This window comes from Neoarius graeffei, chromosome 1 (genome assembly GCF_027579695.1).
Source record: "Neoarius graeffei isolate fNeoGra1 chromosome 1, fNeoGra1.pri, whole genome shotgun sequence".
NCBI classification, from domain to species: Eukaryota; Metazoa; Chordata; class Actinopteri; order Siluriformes; family Ariidae; genus Neoarius; species Neoarius graeffei.
In genome coordinates, this window is record NC_083569.1 from 20,349,658 (window position 1) to 20,372,375 (window position 22,718).

General features: G+C 40.3%; 2 non-coding genes and 1 pseudogene across 2 annotated transcripts; 2 read left to right on the top strand and 1 right to left on the bottom strand.

Annotated features, from left to right (window-relative positions):
- Positions 1–13,796: 13,796 nt before the first annotated feature.
- trnap-cgg (transfer RNA proline (anticodon CGG)) lies at positions 13,797–13,868 on the bottom strand. Its single transcript has one exon. It is a non-coding gene; the product is annotated as a tRNA-Pro (tRNA).
- A 3,153-nt stretch (positions 13,869–17,021) lies between these two features.
- Positions 17,022–17,134, top strand: LOC132896609 (U5 spliceosomal RNA). The gene has a single exon (XR_009656110.1). It is a non-coding gene; the product is annotated as a U5 spliceosomal RNA (small nuclear RNA).
- A 196-nt stretch (positions 17,135–17,330) lies between these two features.
- On the top strand, positions 17,331–17,495 carry LOC132898263 (U2 spliceosomal RNA; annotated as a pseudogene).
- The last annotated feature ends 5,223 nt before the right edge of the window (positions 17,496–22,718 follow it).

Genomic DNA, 22,718 nt, shown 5'->3' on the forward strand with positions numbered 1-22,718 from the left:
ATTCCAAATACTCTCTAAGCATTCCATTCCAAAAAATTTTCAAGTGCTTATTTTTGCAAAGGCATGCCAGCTGAAGCCTCTCAGGCTCCGACCTGAAAACATTGGGACCTGAGAGAAGTGGTGCATGTATTGTTGCTTGTGAGTTCTCACTGCTGCTGAGGAAGGTGCAGTTTCTTCAAAACATGTTGCACTCAAATCGCTCTCTTTGAGCCTTTGATACCATCAACAACACCGGATGAACAGCCAGACAGGCAGACAGATGGATGGACAGAACCCATTTCTATATCCGCCGCCAAACTTCGTTTGTTGCATTCCATTAATACACTTTACAATAGATTATTAAATTCTAATAGAATTGATGAGCCAAAATAATTGGGGATCTTTTTTAATGGGCAGAAAAGCAGAAAAGGTTGAGAACCCCTGACATACATCACATCAGGGGAGTGAAACTCAAGCACTGGAGAGCTTAAACCCGACAGGGATTTTTACACACCAAATTTCACCCACAATTCCTAATTCCGGCGGCACGGTGGTGTAGTGGTTAGCGCTGTCGCCTCACAGCAAGAAGGTCCTGGGTTCGAGCCCCGGGGCCGGCGAGGGCCTTTCTGTGCGGAGTTTGCATGTTCTCCCTGTGTCCGCGTGGGTGTGCTCCGGTTTCCCCCACAGTCCAAAAACATGCAGGTTAGGTTAACTGGTGACTCTAAATTGACCGTAGGTGTGAATGTGAGTGTGAATGGTTGTCTGTGTCTATGTGTCAGCCCTGTGATGACCTGGCGACTTGTCCAGGGTGTACCCCGCCTTTCGCCCATAGTCAGCTGGGATAGGCTCCAGCTTGCCTGCGACCCTGTAGAAGGATAAAGCGGCTAGAGATAATGAGATGAGATGAGAATTCCTAATTCCAAACAGGATTTGATTTTAAGGGTGGTATGGTGGTGTAGTGGTTAGCGCTGTCGCCTCACAGCAAGAAGGTCCTGGGTTCGAGCCCCGGGGCCGGCGAGGGCCTTTCTGTGTGGAGTTTGCATGTTCTCCCTGTGTCTGCGTGGGTTTCCTCCGGGTGCTCCGGTTTCCCCCACAGTCCAAAGACATGCAGGTTAGGTTAACTGGTGACTCTAAATTGACCGTGAGTGTGAATGGTTGTCTGTGTCAGCCCTGTGATGACCTGGCGACTTGTCCAGGGTGTACCCCGCCTTTCGCCTGTAGTCAGCTGGGATAGGCTCCAGCTTGCCTGCGACCCTGTAGAAGGATAAAGCAGCTAGAGATAATGAGATGAGATGAGATTTGATTTTAGGGTATGTAAAATGACACAATAGATTGTTTAACCAAAAACAAGTGTTTTTACAGGCAACTTTTGACAGTTAGTGCGTGTTTCAAAACATTGTTTAAGATCCTTTAGGGCAAGACTTGAGTGTCTCATGACTAAAACAAATAGCAGAAATATTGTGACCATTTGCTCCTTGCATGTTCAAAAGTTCTGAAGTTTCCTGACACAAGAAGGACACTGTATAAAATACGGAAGCGTATTGATGCCACACCAGAAAAAAAATGTAAAAATCAATATCACATCATAATGTGAAAAATTTATTGTTATAACAATATATTTTTCATGCTATAGCAATATATTTTCACGTTATTACATGAAATATTTTACATTATGATGTGATAATTTATATTGTTAAAACATGAAACTTTTCACATTATAATGCGATAACTTTAAACTCATTTTTGAACCAAGGGTTTGAATGAGGTGTGTGGAGAATAAACTGGGTAATATGGCTCATTAACATGGTTTAATCAAGTTCCATTTCATGCGTGGGTTGAACTGCAGTAAAGAAATATATTTACAGATTCAAACTTCCCGGACCAATAAATCTGAAAGATATAACCAGAAAACTGTGTGACATATCAAGTTTGATATTTGATTGTAACGATACAGTAATACTATAAAGTGAAAGCACTGCAACCCTGCTGTCCACCAGGCACCCAGCAGAGTCACACCATAATAATGTCATGGTGTTGTTTCTGGTGCATGGTATGCGGTGTCAAAGAAAGGAATAAATACGTATTCATAACTGTGATGTGTATCTCGTTTTTGGTGTCAATATGACAAGACAATGCAGCAGTTTATTGACACGAAATCCAGTACACTACACAATTTGATGGTTTATATGCTATAACATTATTATTCTAGTTAGGTTGATTTTGTGTCCTTGTAAATATTTTGCTCATACACTCATCAGGAGCTCCACTTTTAGGCAGTGCCTAAATATCTACACTCAAAAAAAAAATGTGTTGGATTTACTTAAGAAAGTCATGGAAAGTATTTCCACATGATCGCCTTTCTTATTTTTAAGTTAGGCAACTTTGTTGGTTTAAAAGGATTACCTTCAGTTCATGTAACCTTACTTATTTGGGTTGATCCAACATTACTGAGTCAGGTTATCTAAACCTGATTCAATCAAGTTGATCCAACAGGATCTCATAATGTTCATCCAACAGGTTTGATTCTGGGTTGATTATCCCAGTGGTCTCAAGTTGATCCAACAAGAGCTCATAATGTTGGAAATGTGCTATTGATTAATGTGGAAATACTTTCCATGTTTTAATCAATTACTTTCAAAGCATTACAGTTAAGCTTGCATTGAAAAGGCTATAAATCTAGGTTAAAAAAAAAACGCCACAAAACCAAGATGTTCAAGATGAACTTTTATTCTGAACATTCCCCAGGCCATTCAGAAAAGCACAGCATTTAAAATAGTGTCTTGAGGGCAATAAATAAAATAATAAAAACTTAAACATTTGGTGTACACAAGAGTTCATGTATGTGATTGGGGAGACATGCAAGCGACACACAGATATGGCAACTGTCTCTTCCGGGAAAAAAAAAAACAGCTAAACAAACAAACAACAATGAAAATTATAAATATTTGAAGACAAAATATGCATGTTTGTAAAAGACGCATGCATGGATATGACTCGTCTGTGTGTACATTTTCTCTTCTCTCACAAACACACACTTACAGACACAGCATGCCTGCAGACAGTGTTTAGCACTGGAAAACTAATAGTGGTGGAGTGGTTGGAGCCTCTCAATGATCTGCTCAGTGCTTGCAGTGATGGGGAGAAAGTAACAATGAACTACAATGAACATCATGTAAAACACATTTCTGCATTATTACCCAAACAGATTTTAGTAAAACATTACTGGAATGCCCAAACACCACCTCCTGTATGAGGGAGCAAGCACATTTCTACATCACCTAGATAGGTTTTAGTAACATTCATCAGGCCTTTCTAAAATACAACATTTAAAAGTGTGTTTTAAGGCAGAAAAAAAAAAACACTGTTAGTGTGTACAAGAGCTGTGTATGGTCTGAATGAGAGTGCACATTGCTACATCATTACTCAGATCTTCTAGTAACAAGTTTACAGGGCAAGTGTCTCCAAAGGCCAAAACAAACAATCCAAGCCTTTGACTCTAATAGTAGAAATATTTAAAGGCATGTGTATGGCTCAGTTATTAACTGTGTACTATTTTTCACTGGAAAAAATAGTGTTCTCTCTCTCTCTCTCTCTCTCACACACACCACAACGCGCGCGCGCACACACCCGCACACCCACAACATGCATGCAGACAGCGGCCGTTTCTCAAAGTGAAGTGTCTGGCACTTGCTAGTATCCTTGGTTGTACGGCGGATGAGTGACTTCATTGGGCACTTTTGAGTAATAGCATGAAAATTGGTACACATATCAATCTTGAAAAGCTGATTAATATTAGATGTGGAGGAGTCACAAAAAATGCTAAATTTTGGCTGCCATGTGTACTTTTCATGCTTTTACTCAAAAGCGCACAATGAAGTCACTGATCCGCCGTACTACTGGAATGCTAGCAAGTGCACTACACTTCACTTTGAGAAATGGACAGTGTTTAGCACCGGAAATCTAAGAGTGGTGGAGTGGATTTTGGAGGCTCTCAATGATCTGCTCCGTACACTGACTTGCAGTGATGGGTAGAAAATAAAACAACAATTGACTACTGATACATCTGCATTATTACTCACACAACTTTTGGTAAAACCTTACCGGAATGGCCAAACACATGTATGCGTTTCTTTAAACCCTTTGGTGACTGACCCCTTGAAAATGGTTCCTCCAGGAACCATGACGTTTCAGTTGTCAAGACAACGGAAAAACTAAAATACAAATACAAATACAAGAGCATTTTGTTTTGTGCACAAGAGCATTGTGACGTATCTTTCTGTTTTTGTATTTTAGTTTTTCCGTTGTCTTGACAACTGAAACATCATCGTTCCTGGAGGAACCATTTTCAAGGGGTCAGTCACCAAAGGGTTAAGGCAAAAAACTTTGAACCACGACTCATTTCGTACCTTTAAACTTAGTCAAGGAAAGAGCACCACCGTAAACAATGAACCAATTTGAGGTACTACAGACATGCCTCAACGGGAAAGAATCGTTTTCAGAGCCTGCACTTTTCTTCCCATCTTGTTCCCATCCAATTCTAGGATAATTTTCTGCAAGGCTTCAAATGTGTTCTTGTGTTCAGGAGGATAACACAAGTTAAGTGCGTAAACAAAGGCGAGAAATACAGCCACTGCAAGTGGGATGTTCGGCAAGCAGTCAATTATAGTCACCCCTTCAAAAATGATTCCGATGTCTTCAGGACTGTCACCAGCTTCTGCACCTTCATGGCGGATCACGTAGATGGCATGGATGGCTTCTGCCAAAGCAGATTCGGTGTCAGCATCTTGTGCCTGAAAAGTAATTTGACAGATATACATGTATATACACATAAATATCTAACATGACATACATTTTACCTTCTCCACCATCCATTTCAAATATGCTACCACAATACCAAATACACCAGGTGAAAAGTTTTAGACAAGCTCACATCAATTATTTAAACTTTACACATCTCGATCATGAACTATTCTATCTTTTGAATACTTTGATATGTACAATGCACTTTTTGCCTGATGTATGAAAAAAAAAGTATTAACTTGTCGTCAGTGAAAGCAATGTGACTGCTGGCATGGCACTGACTAATATGACCCAGATGAATAAGATTCTTCAGACATGTTTGACTATTTGAATCGAAGACTTCAGTTAAAAGACAGTAAACTTGTCTTATGGAGCTGGGTTGTTTCACCCTTAAGCTAAAAATTTCTCTCAGTTCTGGCATGATGTTAAGGAATCTGGAGTTATATCTTTGCATTGTTGGAGGAAGATATGACAACTACATCTGTTGTCACATGACGAAGTGTCACATTTCAAGGTATAAATTGACCTTTTGGCTAAGGCCCGCCATAGAATGTTGATTGATCAATGACAACGCAGCAAGGGGCCAACAGTGATCCCCTTGCTGCATTCTGATTGGTCAATCAACATTCTAGGGCCGGCCTTAGCCAAAGGTCAATTGCAGTGGTGGTAGTTGTGGTCAAATGTCTCCACAGACTAAAGGCATATTCAAGGCATATGTTTAGCTATGGTTTCCTGAGTGATCGATTTGTTTGGCTGCAACATAGCAAAATGTTCTGCAGCAGACCTTTGGGTATGCTTGCTACAGTTTGGTAGGCATGATAACCATTTATCTACTCGCGACTATCTACACCCCCACCCCCTGCCCCCAACACATACCATGTATTCCTTCAGCAGCTTTCCAGGGTCTTCATTGAAGTAGGTGCAAAGTCCCTTCAGGATGCATTCGCGTCTGACATTAATGTTATTGTCCTATAGACATAATAAACACACATGAACATCGATTTTCACTTAAAATTGCACACAGGTCTCCTGCCAAAACACGAATCAGTGCAAGACATACACACCATCCAATTCCCCAGCAAAGCTCTCAATCGTGACAGATGACACTCACCCAGAACACAACCTGTTCAGCCTCCTACCCTTTGGCACAGAACCACCACACTCACAATCAGCTTCATCCAGCAGGCCGTCAGGATGCTGAGCTCCCTCCCCTCTCTCCCATCACTGACAGCTCCACTCTCACCACCACAGACTTTCAATCAAAAAGCCCTCCCCACACACAGAAAGTATCTGACTCAGGAACCCCTCCTCCACTGTGTGACTTTGCACCTTACCTGCACTACCTCACAAGAACTGATTGGACCTTGCAATATACAACACACTATATGCAGCTTCTGAATGCTGCTACTATGATAACCTGACCAACTGGACTGCTCTAGACTGTCCTATTGTCTTAACCGTAAATTATTTCTCTAAATGTTTCAATTGTCATTTATTAATTCATTACTTTATTATTGCTTGTTACATTGTTATTGGTCTTGTCTTGCACTTAAAATGTCCGTATTGTTATGATGTCAGTCCTGTGTATGTCTGTGTTTAAATGGGATAGAGAGAAACAATTTTGATTTCCTTGTATGACCTGTGCATATGACGAAACTTACAATAAAGTTGACTTGACTGGAATATGCGAACCCATACTGGCAAACTAAGGGACAGTTTTCACAAGTTATTAAGATGCTTAACGGCCATCAAACACCATAGACACATCACAGAATTCTTCCACACACCCACTTTTTTTTAATCTGCATTGACTTTCTCTACTTAACTTTTGTTTTCCCCCTTTTTGGGGGACTATTTTCAGTACAAAAATTTAAATGAAATTCATGAGTACAACAAAACATCTTGTGTCTTGTAATGATATAGAAATCAAGGAAACATCCATGAAACAATACACACTTTCTTGGCAGAAAAAAACAAGATCAAATAAACATTTGTTGTGCATTATACCTGGGTCATGGGTTTCATTATGCTCTTGAGGCTTCGACCAACAGTTCCCCCTTTCCTGCTGAACGCCTTCATCAGATTTTGAGAATATGCATCCAGGTTGGAGAAGAACTTCGACCGCAAATTGACTGTTGTTATTCTTCTGAACTCTGCACACACCTATAAAACATACAACACAAAACACAAAATATATGTAGCTTACTTGTCTTTTTTCAGGACACAGGCACCAATATCCATAAGAAACTCCAAATAAAAAGAATAATAATCTCTTAAACCCCCTTAAGTAATAGCAACCATCTACAATGAAATGGGAGGCAGGTGGCAAAATCCTCACAAACATTTGCGCTCTTCCCCTGTTCAGAGCCATTCTTTTATGCCTTTTCCTTCCTTTTATTGCAGTTTTTTATTTTAAAACATAACGTATAAAAATTATTATAATTTATTTCATTATTAACACTTACCTCACGAACAGAGAAGAGTGCCGGCCATCTGGTCTTGAACTCAGCAATGAGTGGTTCCTGGATGACTTCTTGTCGCCTCAGGGAGAAGGTCTGATCCATCAACTGAGTCACGTGAATTTCATTGTTTGCCTTATCAAATTCAGACAGAAGTGCCACTCTTTTGGCTTCCTGTGAGTCCATCGTCTCCCCGGGAGGAAGAGCCGGGCAGAAGTTTACCTCCGCTTTACGAGGCTTTTTAACTCCAGAGGCAGGACTGCATTGAACACGTTTGTTGGTCTGGGCATTCACAGCAACTTCTGGGTGTCCCAGCTGACGTAGCGTGGTTCTGTAATTTCCCAGCTTATACTTTAAGCTCGTCTTCCATCCTGCATACCCAGTCTTTGACCCTGGCTCTTTGAGACAAGGATGTGTGGTGACCAGCGCTTCCGCAACTTGACTGAACTCTGCATCAGTAAGATAAACTTTGTACTTCACAATTTCCTCAATTAAACCATTAAGAATGGAAGATTTCAGTTTGGTGCCAGGGTCTAACAAAGTGCCACTATCTTTGAACGCCGCATTCGCTCTATCAAGCTGTATTTCTGCATCATAAGAGAAGTGCGGCACCTTAAAGATGAAAGGCCATGCAGAGGACCTTGAGGAGCTGGACTCGGAAGAAGATAGTATGTCAGTGTCACATGAGGCAATAGACAGCGACGTGGAAAGACTTGAGTTTGATGGGGTAGGAGATGACAACGGTGGTGGTGGACAGCTAGCATGTGGTGAAGGCGGGGAGGCATCAAGCTGGGCTTCCAAAAGTATGGTCAATGGTTGGTAGAGGACTTTGATAGTGCTTTTATCCTCAATTAAAGAAGTTGAAGTCAAATTATTGAACTCATTGCCGAACTCCTGATCCATAAATTGCAGTCTAATGTCGCCCTCTAGTTCGAATTGGTTCTTGATGTACTGTATTAGGTCACCCACAGACTCTGGTATGCCATTTGGGAGTGTCAATCTTGCAGAGTCATTTTCTCCAAGAATAACTCTGAGCTTCACAGGAGCAGCCATAGTTTAACTATAAATGAAGAACAACACATGTCAGAAGTAGAAAAAAACAAAAACAAAATGTAAAATCATCCCCTGACCTTGATGTAAACTGACTGCACTTAGTGTTTTTGGCTTTCTTAAACATTAACAAATTTCGCTGCTTACAAAATTATATATCGTTTAAGGGTCACCATTCTAACTGGTCCAACAAAATAATCTGCCAAAGGGTAAACATCTGCCAATTCCTCCATTCCCACCAAAATGGTTTCTTTGGATGGACATGGACTCAATTCAAATGCTCGAAAGTGTTCCCTGTACCAGCCAGAGAGTCTTTTCACCATGAAACACAGTGTCTTTTGTACAACACAAATATGAATAATCTCTCCAAAGTCAGGGAGACCACTCATTGACCCATGCACCAAAATCATGCCATTCCTGTATGTTACACCTTTGTATGACACACATTTGGTGAGATCAATATCAGAAGCACTGGGGAATTTCTGTTCAACAACCTGAGCCACTTCCCATTTTAAAACGTTCACTGGAACTTTTGATGCCTTTGTAATTTCAAGACCATCCTTTTCATAATTGGAGGAATTCAAGTGATAGGACATCATTAGCTGATGCTTAGTGGCTAAGGACAGAGGGACATTTTTGAAGCAGTTAGTGTGTCGAATAACCTGCTTGAAAAAGCTATGTTTAGCTTCAAATCGGAGGGTCCAGTGACCCACAAGAGGACCAAATGCCCTGATCAGCTGTGGGTAGTGCTCCAAAAAGTGATGCTTTGGTAGCAGTGGTACATCAGGGAAAAGGTATTGATATTTATGTCTGTGATCTGAAATTTTGAACTCAAGGTAGGCAATCGACTCATCTGTGTGTGTTGGGGCAACCACCAGCTCCACAATATCTTTTAGATCCATCAATAATTGCCACTCAATTTCCTCATCAGGGACTAAATGTCCAATTATGAAAGGGAGATGTCTCAGCAGCACCCAATTTTCATGGCAGTTCCCACCTATTGTTTTTCTTGTTGAGAATGTGTGTGGGATCTCATGAGGCCTGTTAGTCTTGTCTCCCCACTTGAAGGGGAACTGTAGAACGAGTTTATTAAGAGTGTCAAGATCAAAATATTTCTTGGATATCAGCAATGCTAAACAACGTGCAAGTTCTACTGGCACTATGCCCTCAAAAATGTCATGCATTACATCTGGAGGATATCCTGTAAGAACATCGAAGTGGTCAAGTGATTTACTGATACTGCAATGGCTTTTCACCCCAAAACAGCTTGTACCAGTCGATTCAGCTGTCTGCACATGAGATTCATGGAGTTCCTTTGTCCTGAGAGTGAGCGAGGCTGACTTAACAGAATTGGTTTGAATGTCTGTTTTTGTAGCTGTGCAAAACCGACATATGTACCCACCAGAAAAACTCTCATTAAAACCAGCAAAGGTGTGAGCACCTAGGTTATCTGCCACAACAACCTGAATAGTTCCTTTCAAACATCTGCCAAGCAATGGAATGAAAATGCCATCCTGCTCCAACATTTTCACATCTTGTAGGAGAGGATGCAGGATCCTATCAAGACCATGTACCTTCAAATCATCACTTTTGCACAGGATTGCCAAGTATATCGAAGACAGAGATGAATGTGAGCCCGGAGGCATATTACTCAGTGTCCAATAAATACCACAAAGCTTATGTTTCCTGCATGACGTGCCCAGAGGATTACAGACCTCAAAATCATCAGCATACAAATTCACCAAAATTCTCAATTCATTCCCAGATAGGAAAGCATTTTCTTTGAAGTTGTTCACCAGACACCCTGTTTCTATTCTGTCCTTCATGATTCTCAACTGCTTTATCCACAATGTTTTTCTTCTCAAAGAGCTGACGTAAAGACTTAAGTAAAGGCACATACTGAAAACTGCTTTTCTTTGAGGAATCAAGAATGTACTCAATGGGTTCGACGAGTTTGAAAGTGTCTTTGTAATACTGGTTGCGGAGATAACAAGTGCTTAGGGGGGAGCCTTTGTCTAAAGCTTTGAATATAGGGTTTGATGCATTCAGAGCACCAGCTATATCAAGTACGACAGATTTATCAGTTGCAACGCCATGTTTCTGAAACAGCTCTTCAAGAACCTCAGCTGAAAGTGGTAATGTACATGAATGCAAGTAATGTAGCTCCTCTAAGAACTCATCAAGTTTTGTGCCTGCCACATGTGCAAAATGCTCCAACTTCAGCAATGATCCAGCAAACTTCTGTTGAATTACTTCAGTCAAGTTCTTAGGTTCACTCAGACAGCTACCAGAAAATTCAGAGTTTCCATCAAAATCATCATCATTCTGCAAATCGTTTTCAGTTACGTCACATGTCTCTCGTGAAGATTGAGTGGTTCTAACTATGCCAGGCTTGAAATCTTTTAATGTGTGTGGGTTGTGTTTGCGGTTCTTGTGAGAGTGAAATGTTGCATATATATTGGTTTGAAAACTGCAATCTGAAAACATGCAAGCAACAGTCTCATTACTCCTCAGATGAGTCCCAATGTGTACAAAATAATCCCTCTCTGTATGTAGATCACAACAAGCACACAAATGACAACTGAATGTTGACAGTTCACTAGACTCTTGAAAGTTGTCTTTGTGATGAAATCTACTTAAATGTATGTGTAAAGCGTTCCATGTTTTAAAAGAACATGGGCAGTCTGTTTGTATACAAGCGTAACGTTGCCTGTGATTGTGCTCTAATCTTATATGCTTCAGCAACTCAAATCTAGTGGCTACAGATATATTGCATTCCTTACATTTCCACATACTAATGACCACATCATTGCTGCGTTTTGCAGCCCACTAAAAATACTTCGTACCCACTGAAATAGTCCACGACACTTCCACACATTCCATCCGAGGTCACTGATTTTGTTAGGCAACACACAGGCACTGACAGTCAGGAAGATCCCCCTGTTTGAATAACACAACAAAGACACAAAACACAAAACGCATTACAGAAGAAAAGATCTTACAATGTCACAGTCTTTACACTTCAGAGTGACGTCAAACAAAGCAGAGTTTAAAAAAAAAGAGGCAGGAGAGAGATTTCACCTGAGCTCACTGATACTGAAGGTTTCCACACAAGCCACTGCAAGGAACGTAGATTAGTCTCTGCTTGAATATAACAAGGACACAAATGACAAGTGAATATTAAGCGTAACTTCTAGAAGTCGTCTTAGTCATGAAGTCTACTCAAATGGAAATGTAAAGCATTCCATATCTTGAAAGGATATGGGCAGTCTGTGTGTGCAAAAGGAGTGTCGCTTGTGACTATACCCAAATGTTTTAACAGTTAAAACCTAGTGGCCACACATATAACATTCATCACAGGAGAGAGATTTCACCTGAGCTCACTGATGCTGAAGGGTACCACACAAGCCACTGCCAGCCAGGTAGATCAGTCTCTGTCTGAAGATCACAAGGACACAAATGGCAAGTGAATATGACATGTAACTTCCAGAAGTTGTCTTGGTCTACTCAAATGGATATGCAACAGGGTTGTTGCCAGTGACTGTCTCTGAATATTTCAGCAGCTCAAATCTTGTGGTTATTCATATTTTACATTCATTACATGCAAAGGTTTAATATATTGGAAGATGGAAGATGCAGCCCAGTAAAACAGATCATACCTTGAAATCTTCCAGGAGAGATTTCATCTGAGCTCACTGATGCTGTCAGGTAACCCAAAAGCCACTGCCTGTGAGGAAATCGTCGTCTCTGTTTGAATATCACAACAAGGATACAATTCTCAACTGAATACACCTTTTGGAAATAGTCTTGGTGATTAACACACAAATGGATATGCAAAGCATTCTATATCTTGAAAGATCTGTGTGAATGCAAGATGCTTATGACTGTGCTGTAATCGCACACAATCTAGGTATGTTGCATTCATCACACCTAAAATGGAAGCATAGTAAAACATACCCTGAAATACTCCAGAACTCAGATTGCACTTTTTGCCAGCATTAACAGTAGGCTACTGCAAGACGTTGTACACTTCTGCAATAAACACAATATCTGTAATTGGTGAGATTATCACATGTTGCATAGTTCTACAGTTACATTTAGGTTCAATATGATATTTCAAAATGCCCCCTTTTTAAAACATTGTTTAAAAGGCCACTCAATGGTTTACTTGGTTAGGTGACCCTACGTGTAAAAGGTGTGCAACTTTCAAGAAAGTACACCCATTTATAAGCCAGGTGAATAGACTGCACGCTACTTCGTCGTTCAGAAACCGCTTAGATTTCATGGTCTGGCTGTAGAGTTAACACCGAAGCTGACGGCTCAATTCACATTTCGTTTCAAAGCGCAGAAGTCCTTTTTCCATCCAAAATGAAGTCGCTTTAAAATGATGCGCATTAAAAAGTTAATGCGACACACGTGATGGAAAACGGTTTTGGTGCGTCTTGTGTCGCTTTAAATTAAGTCGACATGGGGCTTAAGTCGCTTCAGAATTTGATGGAAAAAGGACTGCTCCCGTCCACTGACTTCCCTGAAGGCCCCCATAGCATTCCCTGTCCACAAAACAGCGCGTACAGGCCAGCGAAACTCCCGCACATCAGAGCACGTGCTAACCCCTGTAACAAGGGAGCAATGAGCTTTTTTCAAATGACGATTCATTACGCTTGGCCAAGGACACGAATATAAATACTGGAAGACATGCCACCAATTCACTTTGAATTCATAGGAAAATGGTCACTGAGGTGAAAACCGTGGTTTGCCAATTCCTCTGTGGATTTATTATTAATTAGCCTACATTGTAGGGTAATTAATAACATCAAACATCGAACATATCGTGTGCTGCTGCTAAATAAGAGTATGATATTAACATGTTACAAATTTACTCAGAGTTTTGATTTGTTTCATAAGAGGAAGATTAAGGATTTATTGGAAGAGATTTCCTTACCCGCCGTTACCTTGCTGACAAGCGAACTGTTCTTCCTCTGGTCAAGTCGAAAGGCTGGAGCGTGGCATTCTGGGTAGTGGGAGTAATTGCTTGACTGCTTTGAGTTCGTTCAACATTACATAGTCTTTGGAATAACTGCCTAGTAAATCTTACACGATGTTTTCACTTTCATTTTGCTAACGTGACAACATTGGGTAGAAAGTGCTTGCGAGATTTATGTACATTTTACAGACAGCTAGAATCCTTTTTTTGAGTGTATAGAGTCCGTGTGAAAACAAAAGAAGGAACCTTCTGCACTGGCGCAAATGACGTCACGCGTGCAGCGCCGCTGACCTGTAAATCTCTGCGATCTAATAATGGCGGACAAGCTTTTAGTGATTTTTCGACGTGAAAACCTTCTTTTATTTGATTTATCCACCAACTTTACAGTGTATTTGAGCACATCACACACAGAAAACCAGGGATTTTTTTTATATAACTTTCATTAAACTCATGCTTTTAGAATGATGCAGCCAAGTGAAATCCATGTCCCCAGCAGTTCAGATCAACCATTTAAGGTAAAACCTGGGCTCGTCCGGGATTTGAACCCGGGACCTCTCACACCCGAAGCGAGAATCATACCCCTAGACCAACGAGCCAAACAGCCCACAAAAAGTTGTGTCTATGCTGCTGAAATTGCATTACATCCTTCAAAGGTTAATCTTCAAAAAAGATTTTTGCGTCTGAATTCTGTTCCAAAAATCACTAAAAGCTTGTCCGCCATTATTAGATCGCAGTGATTTACAGGTCGGCGGCACTGCACGCGTGATGTCATTTGCGCCAGTGCCTTCTTTTGTTTCCACATGGACTCTATACTATTCTCTGCAGTGGTGTGCGTTCTTGATACCGATTATTTTGAAAAAGACACGAAAGCTCTTCAGATTCGTCCTCAATCTGTGGTTGGTTGTCTGAGAATGATTTAGAACCTATAGCCATGGAGAAAGAGGCGGACGAATACACAAGCCAAGTCACTCATGAAGAAGAAGAGCAACAACTGCGCCAGCTGTTTTCTGGAACCCGGGAAGTTAATACATGGTACAAATCATAGAGGTTCTTTGTTTGTTTGTTTGTTTTTTGTTTTAAACTGATTTGGTGTTCAATTTTCACAGTTATGATAAAGCATTGTCTCTTTGTAATTGTCATCTTTGTAAGCTCACCTGCTCAACAGAAGGCTCAATAATGGCAGTAAATAGACACTTACTCTCACTTTACAGTGCTGGAGCTGCAGGAGCAGGTGGCACACAACAGGCAGGAATTTGTTCGGATTCACCTCCAAAACTAAGTTGCTCATAAAACTACCAACCTTTTCTGGTTCTAACAGAACCAATTAGGACCATGTAGACCCTTTCTGTTTTGTGCTACAATGTTAAGTAGAGAGGTGTGTGTGTGTGTGTGTTGGGGGAGTTAGCACGCAATTACCGTTATTTCTTTTTTACTAAAATCATCGTATCTCTGCAACCATAATCTTTTTTTCAAAATTCCAAAACCTATGACCTTCTTGCGGTGTCCCTTTACAGAGAGCTGATTTTAAGGTGAATTGAGCCTGTTTGAAATTTTAAGGTAAAGTCCCTGTGGCCCTCCTGCAGCCTGCTGGTGGGGAAGCGGGTGATGGTGCCCTTGCACGCACTCAAAAAGCTGGTAAAATCTTCGCTGCAGGAGGCACTGCATGCCCACAATCAGAGGAGGTGGCCGGGGTCACAAGCAGGGGGGTCCTGGCCACCACAGTACTTGGCTCTCATAGATGCCTACCAAAGAGATGTGAAAAACTACAAGGATGGAGCAGTGGGCAAAGGGTGAGGATCTCTGCTGGGTCCTGAAGTGGCAGCTATGCGCATTCTGGGGGTCAGGGGAGAGCCAGCTTGAGAGTGGCTCACGGTCCTGTATGACAGAGACTTTTATTGTTTTATTGTTTTTTTGTATTTATTTGCATTGGCTTTGCATTCTATGCTTGTTTATTTATTCATTTGTTTTTTTTAATTTATGAGTTAACAAAATCTATTAATATTCTGCATAAAACTGGTTTGTATATATGGGGGGGGGGGGGGGGGGGGGTCCATGCAAAAAGCTCGATATTTCTAACATTTGACCACCAAAAATATTATCTATCTATCTATCTATCTATCTATCTATCTATCTATCTATCTATCTATCTATCTATCTATCTATCTATCTATCTATCTAACAGAAACACTTATTGGTCAGACATTTCTCTGCCTGTGTGCAATGGCTAACAAAGCTGTAAAGGTGTAAGAGATTGGCCCAGGCCACCTTACCCTATAGAGGATGTGCAGTCACGTGACCCGCACGTGTGTACTCCGCCCACTCTGTCACATTGGACGGCATCAGGATAGTTTACCTTGCGCGAGCGTAATGGATCCAGGCAGTAATCCCCAAGAAAATTCAGAAAATACCCCATCTACATCGCGCGATTACTTGTCTAAGTTTGTTCAGCATCTTGAAGGTGACGTGAGGTTGGGGATTGCAGATCCGTACAACTTGCTGCAATCTTTGTTCAGGGAAATTTGGAGCTGCGGTGCCGGCGATTTGCCCGATCTGGCCTACCACAACATTTACAATTTTCTCGTTAATCGTGAATTGTGTTACACTGGCAAAGCCCTCAAAGCTTACAAGAGCCTGGAAGCTTATAAATATTTTGTTGCGGGATGGGTATCTCAACTATACCTCTGGAAGGTCCCGAAGAAGAATGTCTACTTGATAACCTCACGGGTAAGTGGCATTAAGACGTTTATCATAAAGAGACTATGCAGGATGTTTTATCTTAAGAATGTTCGTAATCTAAACTCAGTTCCAGATAATGACAGGGTTGTAAATATGTATGTTTTTGTCTGAAAAACAGAAAATCAGAAAGCCGTGCACGCCTGCGCGGAAGCTGCGCAAATGTGCGCAGCTTTCTAACCAACTGCCTTCTTCTCATACTAATACTTTCTATGTTTCATGGACTGTAACAGCATTTGCTCATTTAGTAATTTTAATACATAATTTACTTTGATTAAATTATTCAGACACTCCAACGCCCCCCCTAAAAAAAATCGGATCTGCGAGATTCAGCCGTGAAAAAGGCGCATCCGCCGTTTGCATCCCTGTTTAAACTCATAGGTTAACCGACTTTAACCGGCTAATGAGGCTCGGTGGTCGGTCAAGATTTTTTTTAGTTTTCGCCATCCCTACTATGGATTGACCTTTCAAAGGCATATATGAGCCAAAAAGATAAAACATTGTCATAGACTAGGCCAGGGTAGTAGGGCTAGGCATAGCCATTTTAAACGTTAGAGACTGTCTAGTTTCTAAGTATGCAGTTATCATTCAATCCGAAAATCAACTTAACAGATGTACTAGGAGTATTGAATTAGAAGATTACACCTACCTGATATGAAGTGTTCACTACAAATTCGGCTGGTAGAACTGGGGTACCAGTTTTCTCTTCGCACAGCGGACACCCATTTTGCGCGTCTCTCCTCATCTGCGGGGAATCTATAAAATGACAGGCCCTCCTTTTGGCCCTGTCTATTGGTACAACCAAATGCTTAACAAGATATAACCATTCTCGAAAGAGCTACTTCCACACACTTGATAATTAGAACGTGTTCGTCTAAGTTCTATGCGCGGCCATGCCGTCCAAAATGGCGGATAAACAAATATCACGTGACCTCGTGACGTCACGTGCACGCTCTCTATACCAGCTTTCTGCACCTCCAATACAGTGTCACTAACCTGACCCAATGTTAAGTGTAATTCAGGGTTCTCTTCATTGTCGCATAAATCTTTTGTCTTTTATTAAAGATTTCTGGAGAGATGAATGCTAGTTAGTCCAATGTATTTTTGCAGGCTTTGTTCTAGTAGAGCTGTACATTTTTGGTGGTCAAATGTTAGAAATATTGAACTTTTGGCATGGAAAACACACACAAGCCCCCAAGACAATGTCTTTCTCTTCAAAAGGATCCAGCTGTTGGGGGTGGAGTCTAGCTGTGTTTACCTTTTTGGATTTTAATATTTTCAAATTTTGGAAGTGGTATATTTAAAGCCATTGAATACAGAAAGTTATTGCTTTTTGATTAAGAGCAAGTATAATATCTGTTCTGATCACTTTAATATCTGATATGCTCTCTAAATAAAGATGTTGAATGGGGAGCTAAAATAGGGGCTTGCTGCTTCTGCTCCACACATCAATCTGGTATTGTACTATCTTCAGGAATGGTGCCTTTGTTTAAAAAAAAAAATGTTTTTGTGTGTCATTTTAACATTTGATGTGTTTTCTGACTGACAATAATATACCGGTATAAGACATCATTATAAATCCTTAATGAACTATTAACAAACACTTAACAAGTCATTAATAACTCATTAATTAACAGTTTACTAATGATCTATTAACTAGTTATAACGGATTGTTATTATAAAGTGCTACCCAATATTCATAATTTCACACAATGAACAGGCATGACATGGCATCATGCAAACTTCATAACACAATCACACTGTGTCAAGCAACGGTGACACACAAAAAATAACTCCACACAATGAACAGGTGCAATTTTGTTAACCACCAACAGTGACTTTCGTGGGTACATTTTACTTTTTTCCGATTTAGTGATACTCATAACAAAATGGCATGGCATCATGCAGTCTTCATAACACAAAATTACACTGTGTCAAGCAATGACACATAAAAGAGAACTTCACACAATGAACAAATGCAGTTTTGTCAACCTACATGCAATGGTGGTACTACAGTAACATTTACAGATTAGTATAACAAATAGATTTATAGATATAACTCCTTCTTACATTGGTGCCACCACAATTTCTACCACTTCATAACTTTTATCCCCCTTTCCTTCACAATCCACCTGGAATAGCATCCATCTCTCTCCATTGCTTTCCTTTCTACTATTCCTTCCCCATACACTGATTTCCCATGTTACTTTCCAAAAAACTGGCAAAGACCAGACAAAACAAGTTCTTCAAATCACAACAGGGAATCAATAAATATCATCAGAGCAGACTTGACCTCATTCTTGGCATTACAGTAAGGGAGGCCTACTGGGTTTGAATTAAATGATAGCTAATATTAAGCTATCTGATATATCTCCTAACATTGACTAGCCAGCTAACCGCACTAACATTTACATTGGGACAAAAAAACCCTGTCCTGTGGGGAAATTTTGACTGAGTTGTTGTAGGTAACACCCAGAAAACCCAGAGTGGATTTTCAGTGGTATGTGTATTCTCTTATCGATCAAGTGGAATGGATTCTTTCACGAAGCAATAGAAATGGCGCTGGGTGAACTAATATTTTATGTTAAATATGGGGGGGGGTCCAAATGAAGAATTATGACTTGTGAAGGGGACACGTCCCCTTCACATTCAATGGTGGTGACACTCATGTTCACCGGAATTAAACTCGCAAGCAAAAGTCACATGACTGAATACAACCTACTGTATGTTCTATTCCAGGTTAAGCACTCGCAAAGAATGACTGAAAAACTTCTAACTCCGTGGATTGTCGATGAATAAAATAGCAAGATTGTGGCCGCAAACTACGACTGTATGGCAGGCCTTGGAGAGAACTTTTCTCACATGCCATCACTGTTGTGGGCTATCGAAGCTGGAGTGAAACAAAGGGATTCACTGACAGTTACAGATAAAAACTGTCAGTGAAAAACATCTCCTACTCCCAGTTAAGAGATATTTCCTTTCTCAAGAAATGCCTGATTCAAGTTACTAAGCCACTATCAGAAGTTCAAGACAAAGTTCCAGGGAGACAACCAAAACCAGTGCAAAAATGAACCATATTTAAGACCCATTACACGTTGCTCACAAGAAAGACGGTCTCTGGTTGTCCCCCAGAAGAAATTATCACCTGACGCCACACACAAGGGGTCTATTGCTTAACCAAGAACTCATGAGCATATGAATTATTTCTGAATTCATTATAGTCTTAATTTGAAGTCTTTTTTTGTTGACATTATCAACTGTTAGTCAGGGAGCATATCACCCACGTGCAATGAACCGGTGCTACAGGTGCTCTAGCCCCTGCCCCTTTTCTGTTTGCTGTCCAAAGTGCCCTTTTCATAGGGACTGTTTTGTTGTTGTTTTTTTTTTTTAATATTTGTAAAAGATAAGTTAGCTCCAACATCAATATTCTCTACAATTTGACAATAATATATGAAATTATAGATTTATAAAATAACGTTTTTCTATGTAAATGCGGGCATCAATCTGTGATGCCATGCATTCAGTGAACCTCTGTGCAGAAAGCACATGCAGGCAGTTGACAGTGGGAGACAGTGCGAGGAATGGCATGGTAAGGTCACACACTGAAAGTCTCCTTTCATTTCTTATCTGAACATGCAATATTGTGCAGCTTAGAACACAACAGTAAATGCATAGGGTTGTTTGTAATTTAATGAAGTCGCCTAGGCTATATTTAAACTGTTTGCTCCATTCATTTGATTAACGTGGCAGATTCGGAAACTTTAGTTTGAACGACGGCGTTAATAACATATTCTAGCAGCTTCGAAAACTTAAGGCTGAATGACGATGTCCACAACATATTCTATCAAGACTATTATGTTATAATAGCTTAGGTTAGTTGAGTTAAAACATAGGGAAACGTTTTCTAAATAAGTGAAAGCCTGCATTATGCAAAGATGCCAAGGAAGGAGAGGATAAAGAAGCAGAAAGAGAAGGAGCTGCGGGAGGCAGCAAAAGGCAGTGGATCTCTGTCCAGTTGGGTCAGAAAGAAAACTACAGGTCAGACTGATCTTCACTTCAGAATGAACAAGAACTATCTGACATGTCTTGTTACCAAGATCAACTATATTTTCATATTAATGCTTCAATAAATACAGTATGAAAATGTTGGTAATAAGTCAGATGCATGTTGTCAATTCTGAACTAATGTGCCAGTTGCTCACATTGAAGTGATTGCTGAATAGACTACTGAATGGTAAATAACAAACTGTTACTTGTTCTCAGGAGTGGAAAGTTCCAGATCAGATGAACAGGTTGAGGCAGAAGCTGGAGTTAGCGCAGGAGGCACAGGAAGTGTGCAGGAAACAGCGAAGTCACAGAGAGATGTTGATGTGGAGGAAGGAGATACCGAGGAAGAGAGTGCAGAGAGTGTGGAAGATGTAGAAAATCCAGAGGCAGAAAATATACAGAACCAGGAAAGTTGTGAAGAACAGCAAAGAGAAAGTGTGTGTGAGACTGAGACAGAAAGCCAAGATATCAGGGGCACACTTCAGAAAGAGCCTGAAGATAATAGGGACACACCTCAGGAAGAGGCTGAAGATAGTGAGGAGGCATTCCAAACTGTGCTTCATTTACAGCACCCTTTTACAGGGTGTGTGCTTCATTTACAGCACACATTTACAACACTACCTGTGTCAACTGCAACGGTAGAGCGTTCCTTTTCAAAGTTAAAGCTAGTGAAGACAAAACTTTGTCATGAAGAAAGGCTGTCAGACCTTCTTCTGCTGGCAATTGAGAAAGATATCCATATTGAATACAGTGTTGTCATAGACATTTTCAAGAACATGGCAAACCGAAGACTGCTGCTTTGAAGAATACTGCAGCATTTAGATGGATCTCACTCACACACAGAATGTTCAGTTGAAATTTAGTTTTGAATAAAGTTAACTTGTGTGAAAAATTTGTTCCAAGTGCCCTTTTTTGAATGTTGAGCCCCTGCCCCTCCAAAGGTCTTTGCACGGCCCTGCAAGCATGCAAACATACAGATAGGCAAAGATAGACACACAAAGAAGCGACTAACTTGCTGAAATATTTTTGCAACAAATCTCACAGAGTTATGGGACCCAAACAGAAAATCAGTCACCTTGTTAAACACTTTTTTTCATCAATCTTGAAACAAACATACTTTTAGATCAAGAATCGATAGAGTAACAAACTCCTAAAAGCAAAAAGTTATGTCAGTTGAATAGACTGAGCAGCACACCACCTCTGAGGTTCTAACTGATCCCACTCAGTAGTTTAGGTCCTTTTAGGGTTAAATGGGTATCTAATGTATGAACCCTGCTTTTGACCTCAGTAAAAAGGTTGTGTGCCACAAATAACACCTATTATGGATATAATAATTGCATATTAATGATGTAATACTTATATACCAATTTCCTATATGCGGTTTCAGGGATCTTTTTATGCACAAAGTTCTCCTGCATAATTAACTATGAAACAGCAGCCTACAAACATTACAACAAGCCCAGATTTATGGATTTATATCTGAACTTGTATATTATTACCAAAAATAAGACTTGGTAAATTTTGCAAAGTAGCCTCTAAATATAAACAAATACCACCTGACGATGTGCATTGATGGAGACTTGAGTGCAAATTGTTTTGCAGAAATTGCACACCAAAGATACTTTCAGGTCCTCAGTCTCATCCACAGTGATCTCACTGATCATCAAACTGTCCATACGGGGCCATTCTCACCAGCAGAAAGTGGTCTTCAGGTGATGAGAAATCATGAGCAACCTTCAGAGGGCAGTGTCCACAATATACTCATTTTTATCTGGATCATGTTTCCACCTTCAAAACACCCCTTATAGGCCCCCATTGAGGATTGAACTCACAACCCCTGATTTACTAGACCAGTGCTCTCACCACTGAGCCCCTGTCCTGCTCCTCAAAATGGCCCACAGAACCTACTGGAACATCACTCACAACTTTAGTTCCTTGTTGCAGTTAGCTTCTGTTTACTATTTGCCTCACAAAAAAAGGACACACATTTTAAATAATGCAGTGTGTCAATCGTAGAGTGGGCTGTGGACTGTACATTCTGGCTACTTTCTCAAGTATTTTTCAAATTTTTACATAAAAAATGGATTTTGACTTAGTTTCTAAGAGCAATGTTTGTTTCCGGAGCATATATCCAAAACTATTCATGATACGGATTTGAAACTAGGTATACATATTAAGAAGGTGATGTAGATGTGCCTTTTCATACAAAGAAATTTGAGAAATTTTAATTTTTCATGTTTCCATGGAAACAATTTCAGACTTAGTCTCTCAGGTTAGTCTGAGGGGGAGGTTTTGTTTCCGGAGCAGAACTTGAAAACTATGAGTGATATAGTCTTGAAAGTAAGTGCCTGATTACATCTGTATAGTTTGCCATGATCGTATAGTGGTTAGTACTCTGCGTTGTGGCCGCAGCAACCCCGGTTTGAATCCGGGTCATGGCAAAAGAAAAAAAGCTACCTGAAGAGGCATAGTTTTGAGTTTACTGTCATTTGCACAGTTTTTATCTTCATTTATCACAATTCTTGATTTTTGCACTATTAATGCACAGTCACATGTACAAAGTGCATATATAGTTTTTTTTTTTAATCTGTATATTGTAAAGTCAGTTTGTTCTTTTTTAAATTCTATTTTATGTTGCACAGTGTTTCTTTTTCTTTTCACATGTT